The sequence below is a fragment of the Eptatretus burgeri genome, chromosome 1 (assembly GCF_056783735.1).
Source record: "Eptatretus burgeri isolate ZD-2024b chromosome 1, Ebu_testis_v1, whole genome shotgun sequence".
Classification (NCBI taxonomy): domain Eukaryota; kingdom Metazoa; phylum Chordata; class Myxini; order Myxiniformes; family Myxinidae; genus Eptatretus; species Eptatretus burgeri.
In genome coordinates this window covers 131,636,194-131,655,442 of record NC_140961.1, presented here as the reverse complement: position 1 = coordinate 131,655,442, position 19,249 = coordinate 131,636,194, and the positions used below count along the sequence as shown (strand labels likewise).

Genomic DNA, 19,249 nt, shown 5'->3' with positions numbered 1-19,249 from the left:
GGAAGCACCTTTGACAGCAATTACAGCTGTGAGTCTGTTGGGATAGGTCTCTACCAACTTTACACACCTTGATTGGGCAACATTTGCTCATTCTTCTGAACAAAACTGTTCAAGTTCAGTCAAGTTGCATGGGGTGCATTGATGGACAGCAATCTTCAAAACGTACCACAAATTTTCGATTGGATTTAGGTCGGGGCTCTGATTGGGCCACTCAAGGACATTTATCATTTTGTTTCTTAGCCGCTCCAGTGTAGCGTTGGCTGGGTGTTCCGGGTCGTTGTCATGCTGAAAGGTGAACTTTGGTCCCAATTTCAACTTTCTTGCAGAGGGCAGCAGATTTTCCTCTCGGATTTTTCTGTATTTTGCTCCATCCATTTTCCCTTCTATCCTGACAAGTACCCCAGTCCCTGTTGATGAGAAACATCCCCATAACATGATGCTGCCACCACCATTCTTCACAGTAGGGATGGTGTTCTTTGTGTGATGTGCCGTGTTGGGTTTGTGCCAAATGTAACGTTTTGTATTTAGGCCAAAAAGTTGCATCATGGTTTCGTCAGACCACAAAACTTTTGGCCACATGGCTTCAGAATCTCTGAAGTGCTTTTTGCATACCTCAAACGAGACTCGTGGGCTATTTTGAGGACCTGGCTTTCTTCTTGCCAACCTAAGTAGGGTAAGAATACTGATTCTGGCTCACTTTTCCCCATGTAAATGAATGGGGGATTTTCAGCGATTCATAATTTTTTTCCCTAAAAATAAATCCCCTTTTTATCCCAAGGTATATTTATTTGTCTCCCCTTTTAACTTGGAGGTTGAACCTCATTGAATTGAACACCTGGGGGTTGAACAGCTCACTCATTGAACCTATAAAGATTTGTTCATTCTCAAATTCCTTCAATAGTTTAATTTTCTTTGCACAATAATCCCCATCTAAAATATTGACAAACAAAACATTTGAATCTTTATATTTTTTAAGATATCCCATTTGTGCCATTACGAAATGATAAACTTCTCTTAATGCTCTTGTTTGACCACCTCCTGAGCCACAGGTTATTTTTTGTTAAGCCCCGCCCACTTTTCTTTAAGCCCCGCCTACTTTTGCTAAGCCCCGCCCACTCTTACATCATTTCCAGTTCATCTCTGACTCACAAAGAAATCACTAGAAAATTACAGGATGTTATGGTTTTGAAAAATTTCCCAATGAAGGCTTGCCTAGGCTTGCCCAGGGAATTTCCAAAGGAAACCACACCCACCAGTCTTTCTCTATAAAAGCTTCAAACCCAGGCTCCATTTTAAACATTTGTTTTTGCTGGCAATGGTGTTTTGTGTGCTTGTCTCGAACTCTCTGTCTTCTATGGAACTAAACCTTCAAGTTGATGAACTGGATTCAAACCTCTTATCTATTGAGGTAAGATTTTTTATTTTCCTATTTTCAAACTTTGATTGAAGCATACTCATTTAATAATTAAATAACTTAATTAATACATTATTATTTTCTCTCACAGGAAATTGTGTCTGAAATACGAAATGAAAATACTGCTTTTGCTACAACTTGGGGGGAAATTGTTGGCTTGGTTGAAGACCTTATGAGCGACCAAGACCTTGAGTGGGATGACTTTGGTGTTCCTTGGAACTCTCTGTCTTGTATGGAACTAAACCTTCAAGTTGATGAACTGGATTCAAACCTCTTATCTATTGAGGTAAGATTTTTTATTTTCCTATTTTCAAACTTTGATTGAAGCATACTCATTTAATAATTAAATAACTTAATTAATACATTATTATTTTCTCTCACAGGAAATTGTGTCTGAAATACGAAATGAAAATACTGTTTTTGCTACAACTTGGGGCGAAATTGTTGGCTTGGTTGAAGACCTTATGAGCGACCAAGACCCACAGAACGAGTTCGTCCTTGATGACCCAACCAAAGAGTTATACCTTGGAGACCAGCAAAATCCTGAAAAAGAGTTTTACAGCAATAGTACTCATTGTGAGTTATCAAGACAATACCCACTGAACAAGTTATACCTTGATGAGCCAGAATACAAGTTTTACCTTGGAGACTCACAAATTTTGAAAAATCAAGAAATGAGTTCTGCCTTGATGGTTTAAATAACTACCTTGGAGACTCAGGAAAAGGGTTCTGCCAAGATGGTTCTAAATATGGGGCCTACCTTGGAGACTCACAAATTTTGAAAAAATCAAGAAATGAGTTCTGCCTTGATGGTTTAAATAACTACCTTGGAGACTCAGGAAAAGGGTTCTGCCAAGATGGTTCTAAATATGGGTCCTACCTTGGAGACTCACAAATTTTGAAAAAATCAGTAAATGAGTTATCCTTAAGAGACTTTGTAAGTTGGTTTTACTTTGAATACTTGAAATGTGGGTTCTGGATTGATAACTCACAATGTGATACATATCTTGGAAACTCAACGGGAATGTGGTTATACCTTGAAGACTTGGAAAGTTGGGTTTATGTTGGACACTTGAAACTTTTTTGGGGGCTTTTATTTATTTATTTATTTATTTATTATTATTATTATTTTATTTATTTATATTTTGGAGACTTTTGGAGTTGCTATCACTCTTTAGGATCTAAACCTATCAAGAAAGTTCTTACTCCCTCTTTCTATGTCATCAAACCTGAAAGCCTTAAAAGACAGAATTGGAAGAAAAAAAAAAAAAAAACGTAAAATATATATATATATATATAGGTGGAAATCTCATTTTGAAAAAGACTGTGTTGGGTGAGGATTGAGTTGGGGTTGAGATTTTGAATGTGAGGGTTGGGGTTGAGATTTTGAATGTGAGGGTTGGGACACACACACATACACACCAACAAACAAAGTTAAGCCTTGACTTCAGTTGAGGATTCTGTGTTTGGGGTTCACAGATCTAAGAACGTCCCCCTTGACACACATTATATACTGTTATACACCTCGGACTTGGCCCTCGAGTGTCCACAACGGTGTATAGTAGGAGGGAGTGAAGCGCCAACCTATTGCTCCCATTGCACACACACACACACACACAAACAAAAGTTAAGCCTTGACTATTCAGTTGAGGATTCTGTGTTTGGGGTTCACAGATCTAAGAACGTCCCCCTTGACACACATTATATACTGTTATACACCTCGGACTTGTCCCTCTAGTGTCCACAAAGGTGTATTATCTGCTTAGTTTTGTCTTTTGTAATTCCTGTGAATAAAATGAACCTAAAATCTCTTCCCCTTCCAAATCATATATTTTATAAGTCCAAGGAACTGTATCTATTACATCAACAATTTTAAAAAGTTCTTTCGTCCATCGTTCAGTAAAACCCTTTTCAAAATGAGATTTCCACCTATATATTCTTACGATATCACCAACTTTGAACTTAGGTTTTCTGACATTAATCTCTTTTTCATATTTTAATTTTGTAAATGTTTCTGATGGCTTCATATTCGTTGACGTGTGAATCGTGTCATTATACTTATCCACAATATCCTGAATAAAAGATGACCATTGTTGTGAACCGAGTTGTGTGAATTTTTTATATAGTCTCTCTTTTAAGGTACGATTAAAACGTTCAACAACAACTGCCTTCCCTTCATTAAAGGTACTGTATAATGTAATACTGTTATTTTTAGAAAATTCATAAATGTCTTGTTATAAAACTCTCTACCCTCATCAGTCCACAATTTCTTAGGTTTTCTCTTACTTTTATTAAATATCTGTTGAAAAGCTAACATAAGAGTATTACCTGTTTTGTTTTTTAAAGGGACAACCCACGCATATCTACTCCTCAAATCAATAACGGTTAAAGCATACTTGTACCCCTTATCATTATTGAGTTCAATCAAATCAGCAGACCAGATATAATCAACTTCCTTGGAATAAACTTTCCTTCTCTGAAACTTTGTGAATATTGGTTTATGTAATTCATCAGCTAATTGCTCTTCAGTCTTAATGGCATCATTAGAGCCTATAAGTTTTTTGAATTTCCAAGTCCAAGTTTCAATTTAGCACTAATCATCTTCTTCACGATGAACCTATCAACTTTTTCTCTCAAGGTTGGATTTTGTATCAGAGACAAATTATACAACATTTCTCTATCGGCTTCATGCTTTTCTTCCAACGTTGTGGTATTCCCATAATCAATATCGTGTCTCATGCACACTTCATCAACTCTATTGATTGGTTTACTCCAGGATTTAGGATTGTCTGCCTCATCTAATCTTTTATCTAAGTTTGTGCCTGGACCACAGAAAGAATAACCTGGAAGATGTAATTCCCCTGGTATTCCAGTAGTTGTAAATTTACTTCCTGATAAAAACTTTTGTATATCTCCTCCGAGTTTGTGTTTGGAGATAAATTGATTTTTTTTTGAACCACACACCGAACATATACCTTTTTGTATAACCCTGTTATTTTTACTTTTAATATATGAAATATTTTTAGTATTAGTTTTCTTTTTACATTTGAGACAATAACTCATTTATTTATGAGAAAAATTCCTGCAGAGTGCAAAAACCTTTTTAGTTTCCAACATGCACATTTGAATCTTAATTTTTAAAACATAAAGAATCCTTAGAAATGCCTTCACTCTCTCCTCCATTTATTTAAGAAAAAACTTGAATTAAAATCCATATCTTGTCGATGCTAATAGTCTTGTCGAAAGTATTGCAAATAGACTTGTCAATTCTTTGTTTTCCTCCTCGGTGGGTTGAGTTATTTTCTGTAATACCACCAATCTTTTTGAATCTCACTGGTTTCCATATTTTGATATTTATTCATTCTCTCTCTTTCCTCCCTCTCTCTCTTCTCCTTTTCCTCCTTCTCTTTCTTCTCCTTCTCTCTCTTCTCCTTTTCCTCCTTCTCTCTCTTCTCTCTTTCCTCCCTCTCTCTATTCTCTCTTTCCTCCTTCTCTCTCTCCTCCTTCTCCTTTTCCTCCTCTCCCTCTCTTCTTCAACTCCTTCCTCATCCCTTACTATACTTGAATCGTTTACACCCCATAGAATATTATACATATATTCATCAGGATTTCTTGTTATTCCTGTATCTAAAATAATTTTTTTTACAACAGGAAACCAATAAAATTTCTTTTGAATTTCTAAAAGAGCCTTACCTTTTCTTAACCTTATAATTTTTTCATTATTTAACATTCTAATTAAATCTAAAGTTGTCGGTTTATCAACATCAGCATAATGCCAATCTTTTATTGAAAATACCTCATTCTTATGTTGTAGAACATATTTATTAAAATACCGAATACCCTTTTCTTGAAGGTATGCTTGAACACAGAAATGATAATTTTCTTGAAGCCTTCTTGCTGTCATTTATGTATTAGAAATATATGTTAGAATAATATTATGGCACGAAACACCTCCCCATCTTCCCATAGTTAAATCATTTTGTATTTCCTTACTTATTATATATAATCCTGTTTTTTCTGTTTTCATGAGATAAACAAGGGCAAAACCATTATTATATTTACCCTTATTAAATTCTTTTATTTGTTGTTTACTAATCGTGGCTCCACAAAACTCATTCTCGATACCAAGTGGATAATATTCTTCCTTACGAGACTGATTTAATTGTTCCAGGTCTTCGAGGTTAATTTTAAATGACCAATTATACCCTAAATCATTCATATCATACCCCCATTGTTCTATTCTCATACAAACGATACGCCCTTCTTTATAAAAATTTATTTTAATTCGAACTGTGAATTCTGTATGACCTGGAGATAATATCAACACTTCTGTATCTTTAAAATACACAGCCGTTTTATTTAAGTATATATATTGTGATAAATCGCTTAATCTCACCAAGTCATTCGCGTCAGTCGGGCTTGGATAATTTTTTAATTTATAAGCATTTTTCATGTTAATATTTTTGTTTATATTATATTTATGTCGTTCAGCCTGTGCCTTTGTGTAATAATTTGATAAATCAATATCCAGTTCTTGAGATACACCAAAGATAGAACCATCTTTACCAACATAAGTCATTTATATTAGATTAAAAATAATATCATAAAATTTTTTATTTTTGTTGAGTTGAAATAACACATATAGACATAATTGACCACAACACTTGGAATTTAATTCTTGGACTTGAAATGTTTGATAAACACCATTCTGTAAGAATTTTATGACTTCAACAGGTGGTGGAAGACCAAAACTATCAAAATAATATTTGTCTTGACTATTAAAAATACAAACCCAATGAGAACCGTTCCCATCATTATCTTCTAAGTTCATAATAATATTCTTTGTATGTTTCGACACATTTGTTAATTCATCTCTCATACAAATAACCACATTATGAATTTTTAATTTCTTACAATATTTGGCAAGTTGTAAATTTGATGTTGTATTCTTTCCAAATTCTTTCAACCACTCATCAATGCTCATTTATTTATTAGAAAGATATAATCCATTACCTCTTTTCGTTAATTTTACACCTGCTTGTGCTATAGAAGAAAGCATATCTCCAACTAACAATCTCGCTTTATCAGGCAGACCTTCAAGTTTTTCAGCAAAATCTACAATTACACCACTTCCACTAATTTGTTTCTCCAACTCTTTGTTATGTCTTTCCAATTCTTTTTGAGCCTGGAGTTGAGCCTTCCTTTCGTTGGCAGTTTTGACCGCTGTTGAAATACCACCCGTCAATGCTCCAACCGCACTTAAACCAGCAAATAAAGGAATTAGAAATGGGAGAAATCCTCCACTCGTCTCTCTTATTGAATATTTTTTCAACATTGGTTTTGTCATTTTAATTTTAAGTGAGCCAGTGTCATTCAAGATTTTAACCTGTTCTCTTGTGAGCAAAACATCAATTCTTACTGCTCCTTTTCTCTGAATTGTATTAACGTTAATCGTACAAGGCTTTTGATTTTGAACACAAGATGATAGTTTATGAAGATTGATTTGATTAACATATACCCCAGTTGGTACTTTGCCACTCATTTATTTAACAAAAAAATTATGTGAGACTAATCATCACACCATTATCTGTATTAATCTGCAATTCTGTTTCTTCCAAAAGCAAACAATATGTATCAACTTCTTCACTCTCTCCTCTTTCAATGTATAGGGAAGTATCCACTCGATTAGACTTTATAGTTTCTTTTTGAGCGCTCAGGTCAAACGTATAGATTGTATACAAACTTTTAAATGCTGTCATATCCAAAATAGGTTCTTTATTTCCATTACTTTCACACACCTTTTGGTAAGACTTGTATGCTTCAGCAAAATCATTTTTTTCCCAATTAATTTCCAATCTATCTCGTGGATAAAATGTTCCATCTAGAGAAACGCGAAGTTGTTTCACCTTAGCATTATCACTCAATGCATTATTCTTATCAGTCGCAGTATCACCATCTGGCTTTTTAAAAATCATCCACAGATATCGTGGCTTTCCTTCCAGAACACCCAAATTCCACGTGTAAGTAGTTTGATTGAGTTTAACGTGTTGACATCTTCTTTTGAGGTATGATACACTGAGTGGTTTTTTTGAGTTAAGTCTTCGATTCAACATCTCTTCTGTTTTAAGATTAGGAGTATATTCACTGATATACCAACTCATCTCCTCAATTACAAATTTATTCTGATCACCAAAAGCATTACCAACACCAAAAAGCAATCTATTTTCATTATCATTCCTTTGTAGTTGAAATCTAATTTTAAGACCATACAGAACTTTATCATAATCACAAAATCCAAATATACCTTTAAGAGGAACTGCCACAGTAAAACTATTTTCTGCTTTTGTATCATCATTATACATTCCTTTCCTTTGAATATATCCAGGGTCTGTGTTTGTTCCCGTTGACATATCAGGAATAAAACCTTCGACAGACCCCTTTCCCATTCTATCACTGAATGTATAGAGTGTAAATTTCATCATTTCAGATACAGCAGAGACATAATCAACCGCTTCAACTTCTTGTGTTCCAATATACAATCGCACACTATCAAACATTTTCCAGAAGAAATCATTTACAAGTGTAGCGTTTGTGTTATTCCCAGCCTTAGTGAATTTAAATTTACACAACAAGAAACTTTCGGAGAGATTCAAATAGGTTTGTTGATTATTTATTTCAAAACTTTTTGTACCATTTGTATTCCAGTCTGTTCCAGTTATTGCATTTACCTTGAAGTAATCTTCTTTTTTAGTGGAGTTTGAGATAATAATAGTATCATCCAAATCATAGATACTATCAATTGCTTCCATACTTGTATTTATTTAGGAAAAAAGATGTTAAAACTTTTGAAACCCTGATCCAAGTATTTGAATTATTTTCTGTCGTTCTTTGGGGGACAACTGAGTTTTACCTTTCTTAATTTCTTTTATTGCTTGTAATTTATGAGATTCTTTCTGAGCATCTTTTATACTCTTTACAGCACCTGCTACATTTCCCACAGCAGAAGCAGTTGAACCAATTAGGTCTTTATGTTTAAGAATAGTTGAACCAATACCCATGAGAGTATCAATTATCCCATCTCCTCTAAATTGATGTCCGACACCCCTTTGTCTCTTAGGTTTATAGTATCCTCTACCAAGATACATACCTTCACCCTTGTAGTACGGGGAAAGGAACATCCCATCCCCTGTAATTATTTTATATTTTCCCAACTCGTGCTTCTTCACAATAACCATCGTATTTATTTATTGAAAAACTTCACGTAGGTGAATTCTGATGGATATAACTTCTCCATTAAAAGAGATCACACGATTATCTTGGTCGGTTATCCTAAAATTTACTCTGTGTATGGTTTTTCCTGACACAGGTAGATAAACCAAATTTTTAGGCTCCATATTGAATTTATAACCAATTGGGGTTGAGTATGCGCTGAATGAAAATATTGTATTTGTTTTTAATCCATCATTATAAGCACCATCAATCAAATCACAGTGAATTAACACCGAATTTATTCCTGAGGATATTTGAATGACATTATCACTGTAAAACGTCCCATTAGTTTCAATCTTTTTGAGGAGAAACCTAATAACTCTCTAAATGAATTATCAATTGTGAAATCAACCTTGTAGTTATTTTTAACTTTAATCGTTGATTTTGAAGTATGTTTTTGAATGTTTATAACAATATTTTTTGGTTCATCACCCTGTTCTTTCATAAGACGAGCAATTTCGGAAGATATTTGAGAAATCTCGTATGCTCCGGGTGAGACTGTTATCGTTTTGTATCCACTTCCCGGATTATAACTAAACTTGTCATTTTTCTCGGTTATATTAAATAAGGTATTATAAGTCTCCATGGACAATAAAGATGCCTCATATTCTTTTGTTGTGTCAAGTTGTAGTGGGTATGGGAATGAAGATGTGTGGTCGCTTGTTGTGAAATTAAAACTCAGGATTGTGCTTCTCATCTTATTTAATATGAGATAAAATGTCTTTATATTGAGATTTATTAATTATTTTCATGTTCATCAACTGGTCTAAAATGGCTGATGCTTCATTAAAACAATTGTTATTTCCAGCCTTCTTACTGCCGAACAACAATAACAGTCTATTAACTAATTGCGATGGGTCATTTGGAAGAAAACTAATACCTGAACCAAGGATACTTAAAGCCTGAATAATGTGTTTCTCCTTCTCATTCTTCCTACTTATACCAGAAAGAATAACCTTATAATTTAGAGTGTTCAGCAAATCAATATATACTCTATCATCATTATTTTCCATATCCAATGGTTTATCAATATACTTTGATTCATCCCTCACAGTTGAACCTTGCCTTCCATCTTTTGTGAGAAGAAACATTAATCTCGGAGTTAGTTTAACAGGGGGTTGAGCAGAACTTAAGAACCTTAATTCATCATTAAATATCAATACCTTTTCTTGAACAAGATGAAATATTGCTGGTTGTTCTGTTGGAATGAGTCCTGCTTTGGTTTTTGAATCTGCTGAATATTCATTGTTTTGAACAGCATTCACAATATAATCAGGGGGTTGATTAATCTCTTCCAGTTGTTGAAATAAACCTTCATCATGTTCTAATTCTCCAATATGCTCTAATTCTTCCTCCGTCATTTGACTGAAATCTTTTAACATTTGAAGCTTTCTAGGAGTATATTCTACTCTGGGAACTGTGGAAACATCTTTCATTTTTTCTTGGGAAGTTTTTAAAAGTGGTTTAAAAAATTTCTCTTGTTTTTTTTCAAATGCTTCTTCGCCCGTTAGTTTCTGTCTGCGTTTCTTCTTTATGTCTTCCTGTTGTTTTACAACTTTTGAAACCAACTCTTGATGTTCCTTAAATCTTCTTGCTCTTTCTTTTGTATCCATTTATTTATTGTAAAATATCATTTAATGAATTGTAAAGATCAACAGGGAAATTTTCCTTTTCTTCATCATTCAAGTAGATGTGTTCAAATAAATCCTTTTCTTTAAATATTTCATCAAATTCTTTATTAACATTAATGCGAGTTGTAATTTCTTCTTCACTAATCCTTGCATCTCTGCTTTTCATACGTTTGTGTTGAGTTTCTTCATCAACATCAAAACCGAATGATAAAATCTTCACTCCGCTCAGATATTTAATAATTTGTCTCGTTCCTTCTGGATTAGTTTCTAATATCCCAACACCACCAGATTTTAGTTTCTTTAACTCACTCTTACAATGTGAATATTTTGTTGTACCAAGAGAAACCTCCTCAAATATTTGTCCTTCATTCCTCAATCGCATATGTTCCTCCACTGAAATATAGTGATAATCTTCACCTTTTACTTCTCCAGGTCTTATTGCTCTAGTTGTTGTTGATACAATGCGTATCACGGGGTGTTTTTTAAGTAAATTTACAATATTCTCATTTGTACTACACAAGAACCTTGATTTATGAAAGTTTTTTCCAGAAGCAGATTTACCCACAAGATTTATAATAATAGTTGTCATTTATATATGTAATTGTTTATAAAACAAAAAATATATCCCTTAATATCTCATCTTGTTTCACAACAATATATTTATATTTTTCAGTCGTGTGCTTCATATAATCCTCAAATTTCTTTTTACTACATAATGTAGAACAATTATCTCTCCAAAAATTATTGATATCTATTGAATTTAACTTGAATAAAATAAAAGTATTAGCATTGTTTCTGATGGAACGACGAGGAAGTTGAAAGTACGATTGACTAAGATAAATACAATTACAAGAAGAATGTCTCCCTCTTGTGTAGTAGCTGTCCATTACCGTTTGGTTTCTCTCATTAACACAATCATCAAAGATAACGAGGTTCTTTTTTGATTTATCCAAATCTTGGGGAGACGGTATATCATCCGTATTATCACTAAGAATACAAGTTATAAGATTTGATTTCTTTTTACATCTCTGTGTATCACAAAATAGTTGAATTATATCTTCAATGTTATAATCATTTAGGTTTTTTTGACGTTTAAATAAACCTATTATATCTTCTTTTTGAAGACCAGCATTAAAACCTTGTGAGAGTAGTTGATACTCTGGTTGAAAACTCGACTTTGTGAAAATTATTAAATTATCATAATCTAAAAAGTTGGGAGTGAGGAGCATTTTTAAAAGTAAGCAGGTTTTTCCACATCCACTTGAACCAACTATGAGACATCTTAATGAATTTGGGAGATTTTTATGGTTGTTAAATTTTATCTTATTTTCCCAAATAGGTAAAAAATCATTCATTTATATATTTGAAAAACAGGTTATTTAATTTATTATTGGCTTTTTTAGAAACTCTATATTTTATCCTAAGTTCAGGTTTAATTTCAAGATAATCCATTATTTTATTTATACAATATCTTGTGTTGATATTTCCCTGAAAATTACATCCATGAATAATATACAACAACAATCCTTTGAACATTTCTCTTATACGTTCAGTTTCTTCCCTTGTAAGGAAAGGTGTGTTATCATCCTCATACTTTACATTCATTTCTCTAATCAATCTTGTAAAGTAATTCATTTTTGGTGTAAATCTAAAAGAATTATTTTCCTTTTTATATTTTTTATTATCATTAATTAGAAGATAATCACAGAATATACATTGTTTATAGGCTTTTGACTCTGTGTTTAATCCCTGTCTTTCACACGCAGGACAATTCTCAAATTTGTCATATGGAGAATCAGGAAAGTCTAGCATATTTATAAAGTAAAACTTTACTTAAACTGAAATTCATCTATACTTTCAGTTGTATATTACCATCGATATCGATATACTTTTTTTCATTATCAGATTCAACGACAACATTTTTTATATTAAAGGTAATTTTAAAATTATCGTTAACTACTATTGAACGAAATGTCATTTCACCTGATATATTAACATCCTTTATTTCATCAAGATTTACATCTTTAGGGTTGTTGAAAAAAATACAAATTTCTCCTTGCATATTACAGATGGTCTTATCTTTTCTTTCTAAAGCTTCATCCATAAGGTTTTTGTTCTTTGATACTTTTTCTTGTTTCATTGCTTTTTCTAGTTTTGAATATATTACTAGAAGGAGAGGAGAAACTTTTGTTAGAGATACTTTAATTGATGTTCTACCAGGTATACTAAAAGCCCTTCCACTGAAGGAAATTGAAGAACTCATATTATTTACCATAATAGTTTTTATCCAATAGTTGTTATATTTATCTTTGTTCAATTTTACATCCTTGACATATTTCTCAGTATCTTTAACAGATGAAGAGATTGATTGAAACTTGTCTTTTGTGTCTTGAAACATTGTATTTATTAAGTGAAAAAGTTGGAGGATAAAATGTTTTTAAGCACAGATTCACCTATAAATTAAACGAAATTTTCATCAAGAAAATTTTAGTTTAAGCAAAGTTTTATTCTATAAATATGGTGAATACAACGTACTGCGATGTTTGTAATCACGAATATAAACATTATAGAAAACACCTCCGAACCAACAAACACACATTTAATCTATTTCATCAAATATCTCCTCTTGAGTTGGAAAGAAAACATTGTGATATCTGTTCAAAGGATGTTTTGAAGAGTAGTTATAATCAACATCTTCAATCACAAAAACACAAGAAAAATGAGTTTAAAGTAAAGGGAGACTATTATATTAAAAACACTGATGAGGCATTTAAAGGGCATATAAAAATAAGGATTTTTCAATTTGGAGAACCCAGTCCATCATCAATAGCTGAATCAATTGAAATAGTGAAACCCGATGTTGAAAAATTTATTAAAAAGACATTAAAAGAAATAAAAACTTTAAAGTTTTATATGGGAGTGAAAATGAATATGAAAAGACAAGATGAAGAACAAACTCCTTATATGAGAACAGATCTTCATTTTATAACATCATTTCAAGATTTTTTGAATAGTGGGGTTTATGAAGAACTATCAAGACAAGAGGAGGATGTTGATAATACAGTGGTAGGAAGTGGATTCAATATTAAAAAATCATCTTTTTAGATATACACATTCTAAAATCAAACCCTCTTAAAGCTTCTTCTTATATTGAATTACCAAAAGAAATAAAACTAAAGAAGGCAGTTGTTAATATTAAGAACAATGATAATAAATGTTTTCTCTGGTCTGTTCTTGCTCACTTACATCCACCAAAATGTAATTCAGAAAGAGTAAAACAATATATGAAATATGAGAATACCTTGGACATTAAAGATTTTAAATTCCCAATGCCATTAACAGATATTCCTAAATTTGAGAAAAAGAATAATCTTTCTATTAATGTATATGGATTAACGGATACAAACAAAGTTCAAATATTAAAAATTTCAAACAACTATAAAAATGAAGAAACACACATTGACCTTTTATATTTTAGTGTTGGAAAGAATTCACATTACACATACATCAATAATTTATCAAGATTAATCTCTTCTCAGGTATTCAGAACAGCAAACAAAATATATCCTTGTAAGCGATGTCTTAATTCATTTCATACAAAAGAACGATTAGAACAACATTCAAAATATTGTAGTAATCATAAATCAGCTGTAATTACAATGCCTAAACCTGGTGAAAAGATTTATTTTGAAGATTATAATAAATCTATCATGCACCCATTTGTGATATACGCTGATTTTGAATGTATCCTTAAAAAGATAAATACTGCTTCTCCTAATCCAAAAGAACCATATACAAATAAATATCAAAAACATATTCCTTGTGGTTTCTGTTATTATATCAAATCATCTGTTGGAGAAAAGTATAACAAACTTGAACATTATCGTGGAAAAAATGCTTCACAAGAGTTTGTAAAACGATTAGAAAAGGATTGTATAAGACTCACTAAATTAATGAAAGAAACAAATGAACCGATGAAATTAACCAAAGAAGAAAAATTAGAATTTAGAATGAACAATATCTGCCATATTTGTGAGGGGGAAATTAAGGAGTCTAAAGTTAGAGACCATTGTCATCTTACTGGTAAATATAGAGGTCCCGCTCATTCCTGTTGTAATCTTAATTATAAATTACCTTCTTTTATTCCAGTCTTTCTTCACAACAGCGCCAACTATGATACACATCTATTTATAAATGAACTTTCAAAAACACCAGGGAATATTTCTGCTATAACAAACACAAGTCAAAAGTATATTTCATTTTCAAAAATGATATTCACAAAACCTATAACTCGTATTAGGTTTTTAGATTCTTACAAGTTTATGGGAACACCACTAGCCTACCTCGCATCAAATCTAAGCTCCATGGACTCTTTTCCAAATCTTAATTCATTCTTTCCAAAAGAGGAAATTCTCACTAAAGAGGAAATTCAGATTAAAGAGAGAATTCAAAGTAAAGAGGAAACTGTAATTAATGAAGAAATTCTAACTGAAGATGAAATTCTAATTATAAAGAAAATTCGAACTAAAGAGGAAATTCTGATTAAAGATGAAATTCTGATTAAAGAAGGAATTCTTACGAGAGAGGAAATTCAAACAAGGAATGAAATTCAAAGTAAAGAGAAAATTCTTACAAGTAAGGGAATTTATCCTTATGATTATATGGATTCATTTATGAGATTTAAAGAAACACAACTTCCTTCAAAAGAAAGTTTCTATAATAACCTTTATGAAGAAGAGATAAGTGATAAGGAATATAAACACGCACAAGAAATATGGAAAATATTTAAGATAAAGAACCTTGGAGAATATCACGATTTATATCTAAAAACAGATGTTTTATTGTTAGCTGATGTGTTTGAAGCTTTTAGATCACTCTGTCATAATAAAAATTGTTATGGATTAGATCCTGCCCACTATTTCACAGCTCCTGGTTTAGCTTGGAGTGCAATGTTGAAAATGACAAAACAAGATATAGATTTAATCAGTGATGTGGATATGCTTTTGATGATTGAGAAGTCCAAGAGAGGTGGAATATCACAAGTATGTTCAAAAAGATATGCTAAAGCAAATAATAAATATCTTCCAAATTATGATAGTGAAAAAGATAGTAATTATTTGATGTATTTTGATGCTAATAATTTGTATGGATGGGCAATGTCTCAATCTCTGCCTTATGGTAAATTAGAGTGGGTGGAAGAAAAGGATTATGAAAAGGCTTTGATGAATATTGTTATTTCTTCTCAAGAGGAATTGAATGACGAAGAAGAAGGTTATTATTTTGAAGTTGATTTGAGGTACCCGAGTGATCTTCATAATAAGCATAAAGATCTTCCTTTTGCATGTGAGAAAGAAACTCCAAAGAAAGAATGGTTAAGTGATTATCATAAAAGTTTTAATATTAAAGGCAAATCAACAGAAAAGTTATTAACAACATTCTATGATAAAGAGGGATATGTTTTACATCAGAGAAGCTTAAAACAGTTTTTGAGAGAAGGATTGAGAGTAGCTAAAATTCATAGAGTTTTAAAATTTAAACAAAGTCCTTGGGTGAAAAAGTATATTCAATTTAATACAGATATGAGAGCAAATACAAAAGTAAAATTTGAAGGGGACTTTTATAAATTAATGAATAATGCTGTATTTGGAAAGACTATGGAAAATGTTAGAAACAGGCAAAACATTAGATTCGCAACATCTTGGAAAGAAGCTTCGAGATTGATAAATAAACCAAGTTTTGAGAGAGAAGAGGTTTTTTCAGAGAACTTTTCTGCAATTCATATGAAAAAGGAAAGTATTGTAATGGATAAACCAATTTATATTGGAACAGCAGTTCTTGATTTATCAAAGATATTGATGTATGATTATTTGTATAATGACTTAAAGAAAGAGTATGGCGAAAATGTTTCATTGTTGTATATGGACACTGATAGTTTTATCCTAGATATAAAAACTGATGATGTTTATGAAGATATGAAGAAAAATATTGGAGTATATGATACAAGTAATTTCAGCAAGAAGAGTGAGTTATTTTCCAAAAAGAATGAAAAGGTTATTGGTAAGTTTAAGGATGAGTTGGGTGGAAAAGTAATGAGTGAGTTTATTGGATTGAGAGCAAAGGCATATGCTTATAAGTATGGTGAACAGATTGATAAGAGGTTAAAGGGAATAAAGAAATATGTAATAAAGAAATCAATAACTTTTAGAAATTATTATAATTGTTTGATGAATAAGAAAGAAGAATATAGGAAAATGAATACAATAAGAAGTTATAAACATAACATATATAGTGAAGAAGTAAATAAAAAGGCATTAGGAGCCTTTGATGATAAGAGATTTATTTTAGATAATGGAATAGATTGTGTTCCATATGGATATTGTATGATAGAGTGTATAAAATAGATTATGTTTTAACGATGGGAAGATGGGTTAGGGTTTTTAAGGGCTACACTTGTGGTTTTTCACAATATATAAATGGTTAAACCAAGTATTAATCAAACTAAAGAGTGGAGAAAATCTCAGTCTTGGTATATAAATGGAAAACATAATGAATGTGAAAAATATCAAATAAGTCTTATTGAAAAAATAACTAAAACAAAGGTAAATAAAACAAATAAGCGAATTAATTTAAAAACTAGTAAGTTAGAGGATGTAAAGAAAAAATGAATATCCTTGAATGGACTGAAAACTTTGATGGTTATCAATTGAACAATGAAAAAACAATTTACTATAATCTCAAAATGATATGTGGCTCAGGAGGTGGTCAGATGAGAGCATTAAGAGAAGTTTATCATTTCGTAATGGCACAAAAGGGATATCTTAAAAAATATAAAGATTCAAATGTTTTGTTTGTCAATATTTTAGATGGGGATTATTGTGCAAAGAAAATTAAACTATTGAAGGAATTTGAGAATGAACAAATCTTTATCGGTTCAATGAGTGAGCTGTTCAACCCCCAGGTGTTCAATTCAATGAGGTTCAACCTCCAAGTTAAAAGGGGAGACAAATAAATATACCTTGGGATAAAAAGGGGATTTATTTTTAGGGAAAAAAATATGAATCGCTGAAAATCCCCCATTCATTTACATGGGGAAAAGTGAGCCAGAATCAGTATTCTTACCCTACTAACCTACCATACAGGCCAAACTTGTAGAGTACTTGGGATATTGTTGTCACATGCACACAGTGACCAGTATTTGCCATAAAGGCCTGTAGCTCTTTCAAAGTTGCCATCAGCCTTTTGGTGGTCTCTCTGATCAGTCTCCTCCTTGCTTAGTCATTCAGTTTGGAGGGACAGCTTGATCTTAGCAGGGTCTTGATTGTACCATACACCTTATATTCCTTAATGATTGGCTGGACTGTGCTCCACAGTATGTTCAAGACCTTTGAAATATTTTTATAACCATCCCTTGATCTCAGCCTTTCCACAGCTTTATCTCAGAGGTCTTTTGAAAGCTCCTTGGCACTCATGGTTGAGTCCTTGCTGTGAAATTGAAGACCCAGCAGAGGAAACCTACAGGAACAACTGATTTTATTCTGACATCATCAGAATTACTACAATTTAATGCAGGTGGAAGCCAATTAACTTGGTGTGTGATTTTGAAGGTGATTGGTGACACCTGAGCTAATTTACAATTGCAACGATGAGGAGGTGGGGGGGGGGGGGAATGGAAACAGTCCATTGTTCCCTCCATCCTGACAAGCTTGTCAGTCCCTGTTGATAAAAAGCAGCCCCATAACATGATGCTGTCACCATCATGCTTGACAGTCAGGATGATGTTGACTGGGTGGTGTGCAGTGTTAGACTTGCACGCGCCAGACATCACGGTTTGAATTTAGACCAAAAAGTTAAATTTTTGTCTCATCTGAGCACAAACCTTTTCTTCACATGCCTGCAGTATCATGAAGATGATTTTTCACAAACCCTATAATACGAGCTTGTAGATGTCTTTTTACAGTAACGCCTTCTTTCTTGCCACCTGACCACTGTGGCCAGCTTTGTGAAGGGAACAGGATACTATTGATTGATGAACACCGACTCCCATCTCAGACATATAGAGCCTTGCAGATCTTTCAAAGTCATTGTTGGATTTACAGTGACATCCCGAACCCGTTTTCTGCTTGTCCAGCTGCTGAGTTTGGATGGCAACCTGATCTGGTTGGAGTCTCGGTGGTATGATACGTCTTCCTTTTCTTTATGATAGATTTCAACGTACTCAAAGGGATAATGAGTGACTTTGAAATCTTCTTATAACCCTCTCCTGAACGGTGCTTCTCCACCACTTTATGTCTGACTTGTTGGTAAAGATCCTTGGTCTTCACATTTCCCTTGTGGTTGACCAAGTGAGTTGCACCTTAAAACTCCTTAGATAAGTGGGTGAGCTTAATTTTTAAGTTGAACCACTGATTACATAGAGGTGAAACCTATTGCACTTATTTTGTAACCTTTCAAACAAATAATTTGCCCCTGAAGTGATTTAGGGTTAATTAGGAAAAGAGTAAAAATATTTATCCCAGTCATGTGATTTTTCTCTGTTAATCTAACTTATTCACATTTTAGCTGCATTTTTAGGTCATCTCTTCGAGCATGACCTAATAATATTGGTGTTGAGAGGAGAGGTGACGATCCGTCCGTCCACAATGAAGTTGAAGCGGGAGATCTGGTCATTAGTGATCCTGATAGAGGTCGATGAGACGTACACGATGGTATGACTTTCAAGGTCATCGAAGGTCAAGGTCAAGGTTACGAGGCCTTTGAAGTTGCGAAAATGACGATTTTCAAATTCTATCTCCTCCACCATTTCTCAAGCGATCTTGAATTTTATTGTGGCGTATGAATCTATGGGACAATATCGAAATTTGGTCGGGCCGGATTTTCAATATTCGCTTTCGTTTTCGTGTCACGTGACTTCAAAGTTGGCCAAAAATGCGAAAAT

The 19,249-nt window shown here is 32.8% G+C and overlaps 1 long non-coding RNA gene across 1 annotated transcript; it reads left to right on the top strand.

The window, feature by feature from the left end:
- The first annotated feature begins 651 nt into the window (after positions 1-651).
- On the top strand, positions 652-2,070 carry LOC147035431 (uncharacterized). Its single transcript, XR_015062136.1, has 3 exons — positions 652-1,408; positions 1,506-1,700; positions 1,798-2,070. It is a non-coding gene; the product is annotated as an uncharacterized LOC147035431 (long non-coding RNA).
- Positions 2,071-19,249: the final 17,179 nt, after the last annotated feature.